Raw genomic sequence first — 14,484 nt, 5'->3', positions numbered from 1 at the left:
TTTGATGCCCCAGTGTTCTGCGTGAAGTCTTAATGCACGTAAAGGTATCGGCAACCATTATTTTTATGACTCGCGCAATCAAGGTCTAATTTTACCAGCAAGAGATTTATTTTCTCGAAAGCGAAAAGCAACATGAAAATAAACACAACGTATGCATTAGGGTGAAGAAAACTGCAAGTTATATAAAACTCAGCTAAAGCAAGTGAATAAGAATACTAAAGAGAACAGTAAATATACGATGATACAATGGACATACATACACACATGTCATTGAGATTTCATTGGCAAACATAGATACAGTCACAAACCAGTTCACACACACAAAAAACGATTTCTGCATATGTGAACACAGCCAGACTCGTGATATCACAGTTGTTAATGGGGGATTTATAACAATGTGAACAGGACAATAGTCAAATCCCAAGAAACAACAAAGTGTGAGTAATGCACAATAACATAAAATAAAACCTTGTTCGCTGAGTTAATACTGTGACAGGTAAGTCAGACGTCTCAACTTCAAGAACTTCATTTTTCTCTCTCTCTCTCTTTTTTTTTTTGATTGGACGCATTTTCTCCAGCGAGAGAAAATGCATTCTGGTCAGTGTAAAGAATCTAATTATCTGATTTGTCACTTCCAGTTTGTGATGTTCACAGCCAACCATATTTAACCTCTTCACAGACAGGCAAGAGGTCTGTTATCCTAGCTGTCACTTTTCAACTTGTTGAAACTGTAGCGATAGGTGAGTGCGTCTTCCATAGCTTTCACCAGGTCTGCTAAGGACTCGGACTGGTACAAAAAGCATGATTCTGCCGGAAGCAAGCTGGAATTCTGAGTGAAGCAGCAACCTGCTACATTCGTGGCACTTCGTCTTTTTCACCATCTTCCGGGTCACCTAGCCACTGACGTAATAAGTGATCCGGGAGTCACTTTTGCGTCCAATCAGATCAGTGTAGTCGGGGAGGTCTTCACAAGCAACAATAATTTCAAGAACCTCATTGAGCCACCCCACATCTAGCAGCTCATCCAGCTTATTCTGCAATTTTATTGAATTATTGTGAATGCCCGGACATAGAAGGCAGCTCGGAACTCCAGAAGGTATGTTTCCACTGGGGGTGACTGTGCCAAACTGTAAAAACTGAGGCAAGTCACAGAGATCCAAATTGTGTCGGCGAAGGGTGATCATTCGAGCCAGACATTTGCTTCCGAATTCCAAAAAAGATTTCAAGTGCGTCTTGGCAGAGGTGAGACGTCATCAAGTGTTTATAGCCCAAGGTTTTCGTGACATAGTGTCGGATGGAAAGGGTGCTGGTTAGAGTGACGCGTAGTCCATCGGCAGTTGATCCACTCAGGAACCCACCCTCCTTAGGTAAAGCTTTTTCCCAAGTTGCTAAGAACCAGTTGATAACATGCTTGTATCTACGGACGATGAATCTTTCGTCGAAATGAGCTTCGCACACAACGCAGTTCTTTTCCAGTGGTTTGTCAGCGTGAGGAATCATACGCTTCCAGGCCTTGCTCTGTTCATTGTCGGCGGGAGCAGAGAAGAGAAACGCTTCTTTCCCTTGTTTGCGGGCCAAATCATATCCCGCATTGCATCCAGGTGCAAAGCAGTGTCTTTGCTGTTTACTCATCACTGTTGCATGATCACAATGACACGTATTGATCCCGAACAAGTCCAAATAGGCAAAGCGCAGACGTTGCGACTTGCGAGCACACGAGCAAGCGTAAAAGTGCCGCGCTAGCGGCTGGCAAGCGCTCTCGACCGATCGCAGTGGCGACTTGCGCGCCGCTCCACGGCAAGATGAAATACCAGCACGCCTCCTTTCAAGGCGCGGCCGGGACGATGCTGACACCTTTCTTTCTAGCCACCATAGCGAAAGTACAGCTACAGTGTACTAGCCACCATAGTACAGGAATTCAGTTTCGTTTCATGATACCTAAATTGCACGTACGTCACATCCGGGAACGAGGACCGCTCCTTCGAAGCGTGTTCGGCGTAGGTAGGGACACCCTAGCGTAGGTCCACAGTAGGTGTTCTGTGGCTCAACCACTGGTAGGTGTTCTGTGGCTCGGCTGGCTCAGCGTGCTACAAACTGGTAGGTGTTCTGTGGTGCTACTCGTACAGGTGCCGCTGAGCTGTGGACAGGTAAAAGGTAGGTGTTTTCTGGGGTGGAATCGAGCACAGGTGTGTTGTGCAGGCCTAAGCCCCTACATCGAGCCACGATGATCGTTTGGTTGAACGCTTCTGTGAAGACGTAGAGTCAGCCATAAAGTCCCAGCATATTATTCTGATGGGCGACTTTAATGCCAAAGTAGGTAAGAAACAGGCTGAAGACAATGCAGTGGGGAAATACGACATCGGCTCTAGAAATGACAGAGGGGCGTTATAAGTAGAGTTCGCAGCACGTAATAATTTACGGATCTTGAATACCTTCTTCAGAAAACGGGCTAAACGTGTTGAAGTCTTAATGGCAAAACTAAAAATGAAATTGATTTCATTTTGTGTGCACACCCAGACATTGTAAAGGATGTAGAAGTAATTGGCAAGATTAGACGCAGTAACCATAGAATGGTAAGAGCTCGTATTCACCGAGATTTTAAAAAGCAAACACAAAAACTGGTACGCAAGAAGCCAGTTAATGAAATGGCAGTGAGAGGAAAAACACGGGTATTCAGAGTTTTCCTTTAGAATCGATTTGAGGCTCTAAATTAGAAAATTGACGTTAGCGTTGACAACTAGTATCATCAAAAAGTGTGCAATTGAAGTTGGAGGTACGGTCACTAGACAGGAAACTGGAAAACTATCTCGGGAGGCGGAAAGTCTTATCAAGAGACGACAAATGGTGAAAGCCTCAAACGCAACTGACAAAATAGAGCTAGTGGAGCTTTCAATGTTAATTAATAGGCATAAGACTGTTTACCTTCTAGTTTGCTCCACTTGATAGCTGTGCCTTTCGGCCATCACCACTTCTTTGGGTTTCATTCGATGAGCAGCCTAGTTGTTACGTGTTGCTTAAAACATTTTTTATTCGTACGCTTATACTAGCATCTTTTTTTTTTTCCCGTCCCGGTTGATGTGGTTTTCATTATAGAACACGTCATTTCTTATAATTATAATATTAGTCCATACACCTGCCAGATTTGTAGCTGGAAAGCTACTTCTAGAAATAAACTTGAAGTACATCATTACAGGTCTCATTCTATTGCAGTAATATGGCAATGTACCCATTGCCTCACCAAACATCTTCCTTTTGCCCAATCAATGTCCTCGCATTTTTCCAAATGTAAGAGGTCCATTTTCAATGGTTGCAATATGCAACTAGCAACTCAAATGAACAAACTTCCTGCACTTCGGAACAGTCATCTGCTGAAGTATGTACTATAGATATCTTTCAGGATCAGGCTGCACCTGTTAGTAAACCACACTTTTCTCCTTCTGAATCCGGAGTTGATTCGGTCGGGTCCATTGTTGTTGGAGTCACCCCTGAGCTCCACCCCCATGATGAATGTTTCATAAATGCATCGAATGACAATGTTCAGGTCTGAAACGAAACACAACCTTTTCTATGTACTTCTCCTGTAGATACACATGCATCTACTCGTACTCTCTCAATTAGCCACTCCGATTCCCCTCTTGTACAGGTTCCTGTTCAGCCCAGTCTAGAGCCTACTAATACATCTTCAATTCATATGCCTTCTTGTGCATCACTGGACATTGCTGAGGGCGATATTGGGACACTTGGCAATGAAGACCAATTGGTCGTTGAACCTGCGACTCGTATTGAAAATACGGCTTTCTCGCAACCTGCTCAAGTTCCCCAGACTTTGCACAAGGGGATATGTGAATCTCACACAAGGACAATGGTCTGACGCTGAGGTCGAGGCGTTGGCCTACGCAGAGTTAACCCTTGGCGAGGTCTACTCTGTTGACAATGTCCTAGCAACCAAATTTACACACTGCTCTAGAGAGGCTGTAGAAAAACTGTGTAAGATGGCTAGATGCATTGAAGTCCTTGAAAAGCTTCAGTTTACTCATACCAGCTTACACACTGAACATTACATTGAGGGACCTGCATATTATCACTGCAGATAGGCAGATACTGAGTTAATCGCTCTGACGAAGAGAGAATTGGAGTGGGGGGCCATAGGAGAATCAATGAGGCGCTACATGCAGTTTTCGGCAGTCATACTGTTTCAAGTATATTTAAAGTTCGTCGCACCAATCGTTACCAGAACGTATTGGAACTTCTCGAATCACATACCGTCAATCTTCCCACATTACCTTCATTCTCTGGCTCACCATTTCCTACTCCTCTTCAACTCTCCGCTTCGGAGATTTGTCTGTCCTTTGCTGAATTGGGCATTTCCAATGAAGCTATAGTACCACAACTCACTCCATCAATGGAGAAACTGACAATATCAGGGTATCGTTGAGACGAGGCATTAAGCAAGGAGACTTTTGGTCTCATTTTCTTTTCAATTGGATTTTTGATCCTCTTCTTTACAAGCTTAATGACTTATGGGTGGGGGTCCCTCTGGGAGGTGTATCTTTGGCAGCTATGGCCTTCGCAGATATGTTATTGATGTCCGACACTGTTGAGGGTCTCCAGCTTCTAGTCGACCAAATAGTTACATGTCTTCACAATGTTGATTTTCAAATCAACCCCTCTAAGTCACAATATTTTGGATGGTGACCTTGCCATCAATGTAAAGATTTTAATTACACAATTCCCCCCCTGACAATTTGAGGCGATCTGTTATTCCCTAAGGAGAGAGATGAGCCCATGAAATACTGAGGTCTTAATCTCTATACAAATAAGAACCCGAGAGTTGACTCGGATAAACCTTTCACACTTTTGGAACTACTTTCTAAGGCTTCTTTAAAACCGTTTCAGAAATTACACTGTCTTAGGCAATTGGTTGTGCCCATGTTCTTATATGGCTCTTCGAATACTCTGAATGTTTCCTCAGAATCGACTAGGCTCGATGGCATACTACGCAAATGGATAAAGCAGTCTCTGCGTCTGCCCGGGGGGTTCCCCAATTTGCGTGTCTGGCTTCCGGCCAAATCTGGTGGGTTAGGGATTATTCAGCTTCAGAGGGTTTCTCAGGCGCTCCATTTCAAAGGTCTGGCTAGATTACTTTAACTGGGCAGTCCGTTCGTGGACTGTCTATTTGAAACAGTATTGAATAAAAACTTTTCTCGTATTTCTTCACTGTTTGAGGTGCCCTCGGGCATAACTGGAGCTGCTGAAGTGACTGTTGTACTTCACAGAGGCTCGCAGAAGTGGTGGTCTCGTTTAAAGGCAAACTACAGCAATAGGGACCTTTTATCACATCATGACCAGACTCTTGCAAATAAGTGGCCTAGCCACGATTCAAAATTATTAAAAGACTGAGACAGAATTAGGGGACTTAGGTTGCGGACTAATCTATACCCTATCAGGGCTCTAACTAATAAACAAAGTACAGATCCTGCTTCGAGGCTATGCCCCCGCTGTGGTGAAAAGCCAGAAACAGCATTCCAGATTTGCCAGGAATGCAATTCCGTTCACCTTTCTCGCACAGAACGCCACAATTTTGTCTTCAGACAGGTCGCCAGGAGCCGCGATTTACCACTAGGGATGGTTTCAGACTCAAGCCTGACTTGGTTGTTGAGTCTGGCGACCAGGTGTTGGTGATTGACCCGGCGATTATCTGGGACTCAAATGAAGGGGTGCTGGAGCACAAGGCGAGTGAGAAGGGTGCGAAATATCGAGTTCTGAAGGGTCTGTTTGATCCACAGAAGACTTTTTCATCCTGCGACATGGTTTTCGGAGCAAGGAGCATGGTCTGTCGGGAAATCGTAGAGCTAGGGTTAGCCCTTGGGTTTAGTCGGCACGGTCTGGCATATCTTAGTGCATCTGTCTTAAGGGGAAGTTTAATATTTCTTAATAGGTTCCATAACTGAGTGTAGGCCTTGAGCACATTTTAGCTTCTTTTTCTCCTCGTGTTCCGTTATGACGTTTTTCGTGTTGATTGCCGAGTTCAATAATTGACCTTTTTTTTCATTTTTTGTTAGTTTCTCGCATCCCTCGTGTTGTTCTATATTTTTCCGGTGGCCACGGCAATAAAGACAAGTATATCAATCAATACAATTACACAATAGCTTTCATAGATAGTTTCACATGACGTCCTTGGGAAGGCCAGTGGGAACTGCAAGGGCTAACGTTGGCTGGGAGTAATTCCATTCCCTTCTGGTCCTTGCCAAGTGGTCCTCACACTAAGTCTTGCCGTGGCCACCTCGCACCACACAAGGTTGTGGAAGTCTATCTTTTTAGCCGACATCAAGAGGTATAACATAGAAATAATTGAGCAGGCTGTAAAAAGTGGCAGAAGCCTAAAAGCTGTGAAGGCAGACTTGTGCATTGACAAAAATCGGATGTATGCATTGAGGAACAAGGAAGGCAATGTCATAACCAATATGGATAGGATAGTCAAGATAGCGGAGGAGTTCTACAGAGCGCTGTACAGAAGTCAAAAGAACCAGGATGATATTGTGAGAAACAATAATGGGACCAGAGGAATTCGACTTCCTACCAGTAAAGACAGGAGAAGTAAGAAAAGCCGTAGAAGGAATGGAAAAAGGCAAAGCCGCTGGTGAGGATAAGGTAACAACGGACCAGAAAAATGACCCACCTTATATACAGTGTCTCTTGATGGGAAGAGTACCAAAATCTTGGAAGAACGCCAACGTCATCTTAATCTTTAAGAAATGAGACGTCAAAGACTTGAAAAATTACAGGCCGATCAGCTTACTGTCTGTTCTCTACAAACTATTTATAAAAATATTAGCTAATAAAATTACGGCAATGTCACAGTTCAATCAATCAAAAGGCTAAGCAGGATTTCGTACTGGATACTCCACAATAGATCATATTCATACTATCAATCAGGTAATAAAGAAATGCACTGAATACAACCAACCCCTATGGATAGCTTTCATAGATTACGAGAAGGCGTTTGACTCGGTCAAGACATTAGCAGTTATGCAGGCACCACGGAATCAAGGCATGAAAGAATCCTACATAAGCATACTTGAAGAAATCTACAGAGGATCCACAGCCACCATAGTTCTCCATAAAGAAAGCGACAGAATCCCAATAAAGAAGGGTGTAAGCATAGTTTCTCACAAATACTTAAAGATAAGTGTGGCGCTACCGTCTATGCGAATCTCTTAAGGAGCGATGTTGGAGCGCTGGGAATGATGGTATATGTCTGCGAGGCTTGTGTTGGCTGGTGTTGAGCGAGGCTTCAGCTCAAAAGCGAATACGACTGCGTAAATAAAGCTTCTCTAAAACGAAATGTTTGAGCGAATCTCATTCACGCGTAATATATTCTAAAATAAAAGTCTACTCACCTTGACGGCACAACCAAACGGCGAAGAAAAGAAACAGACGACATAAACGTGTCTGAAAGAATGCTCGCTTTGTCGTCTGCCTGGCAAGTTTAGCGGCCGTTGGTTACTTCTTACGCTTCGTGAAACTGTACATCAACGTAGAAAGTTCTAGTGTTAAATACAACACATTTCTGTGTAATGACAAAAATAAATAGCTTATTATGTGCTCTTATCAATCATTTTAACTTGGAGCCAGAGGCGTCTTTGAGGTATACAAATACGAGTCAAGTTCGAAGCTAACGTATCCCATCATTCCTTTGCATCCAGCAGCTCACTAGCGCCAGATTTCCCTCTAGGTATGATTGTGAAAAACTCCATGGGTGTAAGGTAGAGAGACACGATCTCTCCAATGCTATTCACCGCATGGGGGTTTTCAGGACCCTATATTGGGGAGAGTTAAAGATAGGAGTTAATGGAGAGTATCTTAATAACCTGCAAGTCGCTGATGACATTGCCTTGATTAGTAAATCAGGGCACGAATTACAGCTCATGATTACATAGCTGGACATGGAAAGCAGAAAAGTAGGTCTGAAAATGTGTACAAAACTAAAGTAATGCGCAACAGTCTTGGCAGAAAACAGCGCTTAGCGATAAGTGGAGGGATGCTGAAAGTTGTAAAGGAATATGTCTATTTAGGATAAGCCGTGGAGCCGAACCATGAGAGTGAAATGAATAGAATAAGGATAGGGTGGATCATATTTGCAAGCATTCTCAAATCGTGAATTATCATCTGCCACCAACTCTCAAGCGGAAATATGTAACAGCTGCATCCTGCCGGTACTTTCCTACAGAGCAGAAACCTGGAGGCGTACAAAGAGGGTTCAGCTTAAATTGTAGATGACATAGTAAGCAATGGAAAGGAAAATGATAGGTGTAACCTTAAGAGACAAGAGGAGAACAGAGTGCGTCAGGGAACAAACCGGGGTTGAGGATATCATAGTTGAAATAAAGAAATGGACATGGGCCCGGCACGTAGCACGTAGGCAGGATAATTGCTGGTCATTAAGGGTAACTGACTGGAATCCAAGAGAAGGCAAACGCATGAAGAGGAGACAGAAAGTTTGGTGGGCCGATGAGATTAAAACGTTAGCAGGCATAACGCGGCAGCAGAAAGCACAAGAGCGGCTTGATTGGCGGATCATGGGAGAGGCCTTGCCATGCACTGGGCATAGTCCGGCTGATGATGGTGATGTGTTGTACTGAACATAGCGCAAGAGCAGGCCTTCTACCAACAAAAATCGTTTTTTGTTGGCGCTGGCATTGCTAGACATTAACCGCTTGTTTAAATGTTGGAGATAACAGCACATTTCGTGTAAACAGCGCGTAACCAGTGTAACTAGCCGACAAAAAAGAAGAGGGACACACAAGACATAAGCCGCCTTGTGCGCCTTTCTCATTCTTTGCCCAATTTACCATCTTGATAACAGCACTGTTTGGCCAATTTGGTGGCTGTCTTTTGTAGAAGAAAGCATGGGCCTATGTTTCAGAGAGACGACGTGTATGGTCCTGCTGCATAAGTTTAACCATGAGTGAAACCTAGCAGCCAGTGGCGGAACGCGTGTAATGTGCCGCTTTCGAATTTTAAAGTATGTTGAGATGTTTAGAAATGGGAACCAAGGCAGTTAGGGCAGACGTAACCATGTATGAGTATTGTACAAGAAACTGGTTGGGAAACTTCGTTTGCCTCCTAGCAGCTGGGGCCACAAACTGCTTGTTGCTAGGTGACTGCAGAGAACACTGGCGCATTATACAGCCATCTTCACTAGACAAGTATGGTTCAGTCTATATTATAATGTATAGTTGACATGTCAAAACTGGCTGTGGTACAAAATAATGCAACCAGAACATGTTTTCTTATTGTGCCCGGGCAATAAGACATACCCTTCTGTAGGCTACGTTCTTGGCTTGTAAAATGCAGTTACATGTTAAATTTTCCAATTGGTTCACTTTGTCACTTGATGGCTGGATATGAATTTCTGCATTTTTGTGGTTCATTTCTCGCATTTTGTTTGTTTCAGGAAGGTGTGCGGTTGACCAGCTGCTACCATGATATCCTTGATTCAGCGCTCGGCAACAATGCCTAGCATTGCACGCCTGCTTAATTCCACATCATGCACAGCCACGCGGAAATTCAGCGCTCTTTCTGCAAGTGCCAGCCAACAGAAGAAAGCTTCTACTCTACCTCTTGTAACAGAAACACCATTGCAAGTTGCAGTGCGGACATTTAAAGACTTGGATGTTCTTACAAAACGATGCAAAGACTGCTACTTCAAGAAAGGAGATGATCGTTGGTATGTCCTATGCAAGACGCATGGAAGACACAAGCAGAGACAGCGTCTACCTGATGAGCGTCACTTCTGGATAGTAACACACAAGACTCATGGCCCAAGAAAAAATTTTTAGATTGACAAAGCAATGTAATGAAATTTGAATTAAACCTGGTATTTGCTTCAAGTATTACAACCATACATTTTTGTGTTTGTATTGTGTGTTTTGTTACAAGGTTAAGCCATCTGTAATGGCTTTGCAAGGGCACAGTAGTGTCTGCAAGGTTGCAGATGTGTTGTCCTTATTACTTTTCCTCTCAACTAGACCAGCAATGTTATTCTAGAATATAGTTTATACTATACCATAATACAAGCATAAATAAAAGGTTCATTTTGGGCTTTATTAGTGTGGTACATGCCCAGCATGATTAGCTAATATTCTACAAAAGATCCAACATTCGTTTTCTCATGTGTTGAGAAGGTCATATCTGACTGGCTCATTCTTTCGATACTTATCGTGACCAATGCCACTTGGTAGACTAGTCGTAGGGAAAAGCATTTTGAAATTTTATTTTTAAAAAAAGTACCCTGAATTCTCAAAATATTGTTTCTATTGGGGCATTTTCTCTGAGCCACAGCAACAGGATTGTTTGCTTAGCAATACGCAACTTTCTTTGTAATACAAGAAGTCCCCATAAATTTATTTCCAACAAAAATCAAGTATTTTGAGAATTTCGCTTAACGGTCTTTGTTTTTCACATAGATTCTAATATATTTATTGCTGTATAAAATTGTCAATATTTGTTTACACCCTAGGAAACTCATTTATTCTTTGTTCGTCATCACAATTCAATATGTTTCAGCATAACTGCTAGTTTCATGACGGGTAGGAGCCCCCATAAAAAGCAACAAGCAAGCCAACTGCCTCAAAATGCTCTGCCCCGCCGTGGTGGTCTTGTGGCTAAGGTACTCGGCTGCTGACCCGCAGGTCGCGGGTTCAAATCCCGGCTGCAGCGGCTGCATTTCCAATGGAAGCGGAAATATTGTAGGTTCGTGTGCTCAGATTTGGGTGCATGTTAAAGAACCCTAGGTGGTCAAAATTTCTGGAGCCCTCCACTACGGCGTCTCTCATAATTATATGGTGGTTTTGGGATGTTAAACCCCACATATCAATCAAATCATGCCTCAAAATGTTCACCATTGCACCCCTGGACTGGATTTCCTCACCTAGGCTCACTTCACGGAGGAAGGAAAACCTTTTTCCTTCCTCCGTGGCTCACTTCTAAAGCTGTATATTTTTGACGTTCCTGGATTAATAAATTCCCAATGGTGGGAGTTTGAAGAAACGTGAAACCAAGCTTCAAACATGGTGGTGGTCCATTTCGTGTAATCGGAACAAGTGAGATTATTTCTATTTGTATTGAACTGCTAGTGTGATATTTTGAAGTGTAATTTGCTAATTACCTTATTTGTATATTTAACACTTTTAGGGCATAGGTTACAGTTTAAAAGCTGTAAAGCCTGCTCGATAGAGAATTATCTAAGTGCTCGTTTCTTTGTTAGACTCAACCTAGTTAAACCAACAAACAAGGGAGGCATAGGGAACAAGATGGAAAATATTAGGTTCCTGCCAAACTCTCCGAAGCTGATGTCATGAATTTCGAAGTACTTTTTTTGTATTTTATCCGCCACAATGGCCCAGCAAAATTTTCTGAAAGTTGGTATGTTAATTCTCTCGTGCCCTTTGAAGACTGTGTACTGTTAAAGAACAATGTCAAAAATCTACGATGTCATGGTAACTGGTGCAGGAAACTTGTGGCGACATTGTCACACACATTTTCTTTTCGCATGTTTTCTGGCTTACCAAGCGTCTTCTCACAGCAAGTGTAGCAATTTTTCTATCATGAAGGAATTATTCTGTAATATGAGAGAAAATGTTTATTTAGTGTCCTTCTAAGATTTGTTTACATTAAAGCAGCATTTATTGTTAACACTCCATAAGCATGTATACCAAATAAATATTTATTGTACTGCTGCAAGTGATCGCAAACGCCATTTTCTCTGCTCCGAAATCGTTCCACACCTTACCTGGCCATATCAATACTGCACGTGTAATTGGCATCATTTGCCTTAGATATGACACCTTTTTAAAGAACCTGGCCAGGTTCGGGCATCAATATCAAAAATGAGCTGCACTTTGAGTCAAGGTCGCAGACACAAATGTCCTACAAAACACACACTTGACCACTGGTGTGTTTGTACTAAATGAATATACATTGAATATGCATAGTAAAGCAAAATGAAGAGGAAAAGAAAGGGAAGCTAGAACTATCTTAAGAAGATGACATGGCTCCTCTGTTCCCGTAGAAAAAAAAACACTGGGAAGGGCTGCCGCAAGCGGAAGCACAGCAGGTGAACCATATGATGCTAGCGCCACAGAGACATGGTAGCAGGGCAGTTACTCTCGACTCTTCTAATAATGGTTTATTAATACCTTTACGTAAAAAATTATGACCTGTGGTAGAAGTGGAGGTAGGGCATCAAGTAACAGGAAGGATGTCCGCCTCTTTAGCAAACGGAGCATTAACTTATTCCCCACATATCAATTGATCAGCGTTAACTTCATCGGTTAACAACTAATGCAATAAAATTATTTTCTAGTAGTAACGAAATTTGTAATAGTGCTAAGTGAGGGAGAAACTTCTATTAGTAATAAAATTTATAATGGTGCCAAGTAAGAGAGAAACTTTAAGAACCTTGTTCAAGTTTAATTAAAATACCCACTATTACTAGTGAAGAAAACTGACAGAAAGGGAAGCGCTTATCTGTTCAATTTGACATAGCTCTACCATAATGAATGTTAGCCAATGTTTGTCATCTCCTTTCTGTGATTTAGTGCAACACCAAAACTTGCGATACTATTCAGCCGGTGAACGTGGTTAATCAATATTAGGCTTTATGATGTTCCTAAAATTCAGCGCTATGGCGTCTCTCATAATCATATGGTGGTTTTGGGATGTTAAGCCCCACATATCAAAAATCAAATCAAAATTCAGCACTGGGTCGTACGTGAAGACCACCTTTACTAACGAGTTTTGTATCCTGGGGAGTAGGAAATTACTGCTGTCAGCTGCCCTATGAATTGATACAAAATAACAAACTTTGGTGACTGCAGTAACTGGGCATGTGTGTATTGAAACCTTAGGGGCATCGAGGTTTCCGTACAGTTTTTTGAAAGAATCCAAGCATATCTGTGCTCTAAAATATCTGGCTGCAAAGTTTAATTGTTGTTTGCATGATTACATATGCAAGACACTGAGGACTAGTGCAACACTCCTCCTTGATGTACCAGGGCAGTTGCATGTGGCTTTTCTTCTGACAAAGATTCGAAAGCATAGGCAAAAATATTGATGATGGTTACAGTTTTTCTACCAGTTGGCAATATCATGGCATGACTGTGCATCACATAGAGAGGAACTTTGCATGGGTCCTTACTGTCTTGCATGAGTACTGTCTTGCATGTGAACCACAATAAATTTTGTAACCGGATATCTTGGACCATTGACATGCTAGAAGGATTCTCCCTAGTGGAACTGTGTGGAAACATGACAGCCTCTAACTTTTCAATATAACTATGTGAGCTTATTACAGTCACTAGAAAGTTCATCATATGATGCTTTAATTGGGCAGCTGTCCACAATAACTATATTTTCATCAGTGCTTCATAGGACACATAAATAACTTGCAAAGGTAGCCTTCACATAATACCCAGTGCCATATTTTAGCTAAACCATAAAGCTTGTGATCACCGAGTGTATACACCAGACTGCAACAGCTTTGTGGAGTGTATTTACAAAAAACCTTCATTTACTTTGGAGTTTGCCTCACAAACTGAAAAGTATGTTACTTGCTGCTGTATCTCAATAGCCTTACTGTTGTGCTGATGAGCACGAGTTTAAGGGTTTCATCATGACCATGGGGGCCACATTCTGGTAAGAATAAGATGCAAAAATGCTTGCGTAATATGTGTTAGTAGCACGTCAAAGAATCCTAGGTTAAAAAAGTTAATATTCAGCCCTTTACTACTGTACCCCTCATGAGTCTCTAGCAGTTTTAAGACAATAAACCCTGAAGTTTAAATTTCAGAAATGGTTGAACAATGTGGTATTGATCGGACGGTGGCTGCAAACAAATTCTCAAATTCTTTGCTGAAAAAACTTCTGTACTTGGGGGACACAATGCAGAGAATGCGTGAAATGAGGACTATGCAAAGTATGACTTACATAAGACAAAGGTAAAGTGCTTTGGCTTTAGGTGACACGTGCATATGCTAAGGATAAACTTGTGAACGTCTGGTAGCAAAGGTTAAGTATAACTACTATTTAGCTTAACCATCATTGGGAATTAGACATCACTGAAGTATTTGACAATGTGTTCAGTACAGTCACCGAACAATAGCAAGAGTGCTGGTTGTTGATACTTCAATGTTTTGACAGAATATTTGCAAGCATGTGAATCTCAGCCCAGGAGCACCAAATCGCTTGAAGGCGACAGAGATGATGGACAGTGCACTAGTCATGACTGATCGGTGCCAACGAGACCCACGAGATTTAGCAATTGTTGCATTCTGCACAATAGAATAGCTTCATTATCCCACTTCATGCAAATGATGCAAATCCAGCCTGGCGCAATATGTTTTCAAAAACCTGGCAAATAAATCAAAACCCTAATGGCTCTTGTTTGCCACACCCACTATGACTACGCTAAACTGACAGTGC

General features: G+C 42.2%; 1 long non-coding RNA gene across 1 annotated transcript; it reads left to right on the top strand.

Annotated features, from left to right (window-relative positions):
• Positions 1–1,960: 1,960 nt before the first annotated feature.
• Positions 1,961–9,907, top strand: LOC119177305 (uncharacterized). Its single transcript, XR_005110566.2, has 2 exons — positions 1,961–2,154; positions 9,458–9,907. It is a non-coding gene; the product is annotated as an uncharacterized LOC119177305 (long non-coding RNA).
• The last annotated feature ends 4,577 nt before the right edge of the window (positions 9,908–14,484 follow it).

The sequence above is a fragment of the Rhipicephalus microplus genome, chromosome X (assembly GCF_043290135.1).
Source record: "Rhipicephalus microplus isolate Deutch F79 chromosome X, USDA_Rmic, whole genome shotgun sequence".
NCBI classification, from domain to species: Eukaryota; Metazoa; Arthropoda; class Arachnida; order Ixodida; family Ixodidae; genus Rhipicephalus; species Rhipicephalus microplus.
The sequence above is the reverse complement of the archived record's forward strand: the minus strand, read 5'-3'. Positions and strand labels throughout refer to the sequence as shown.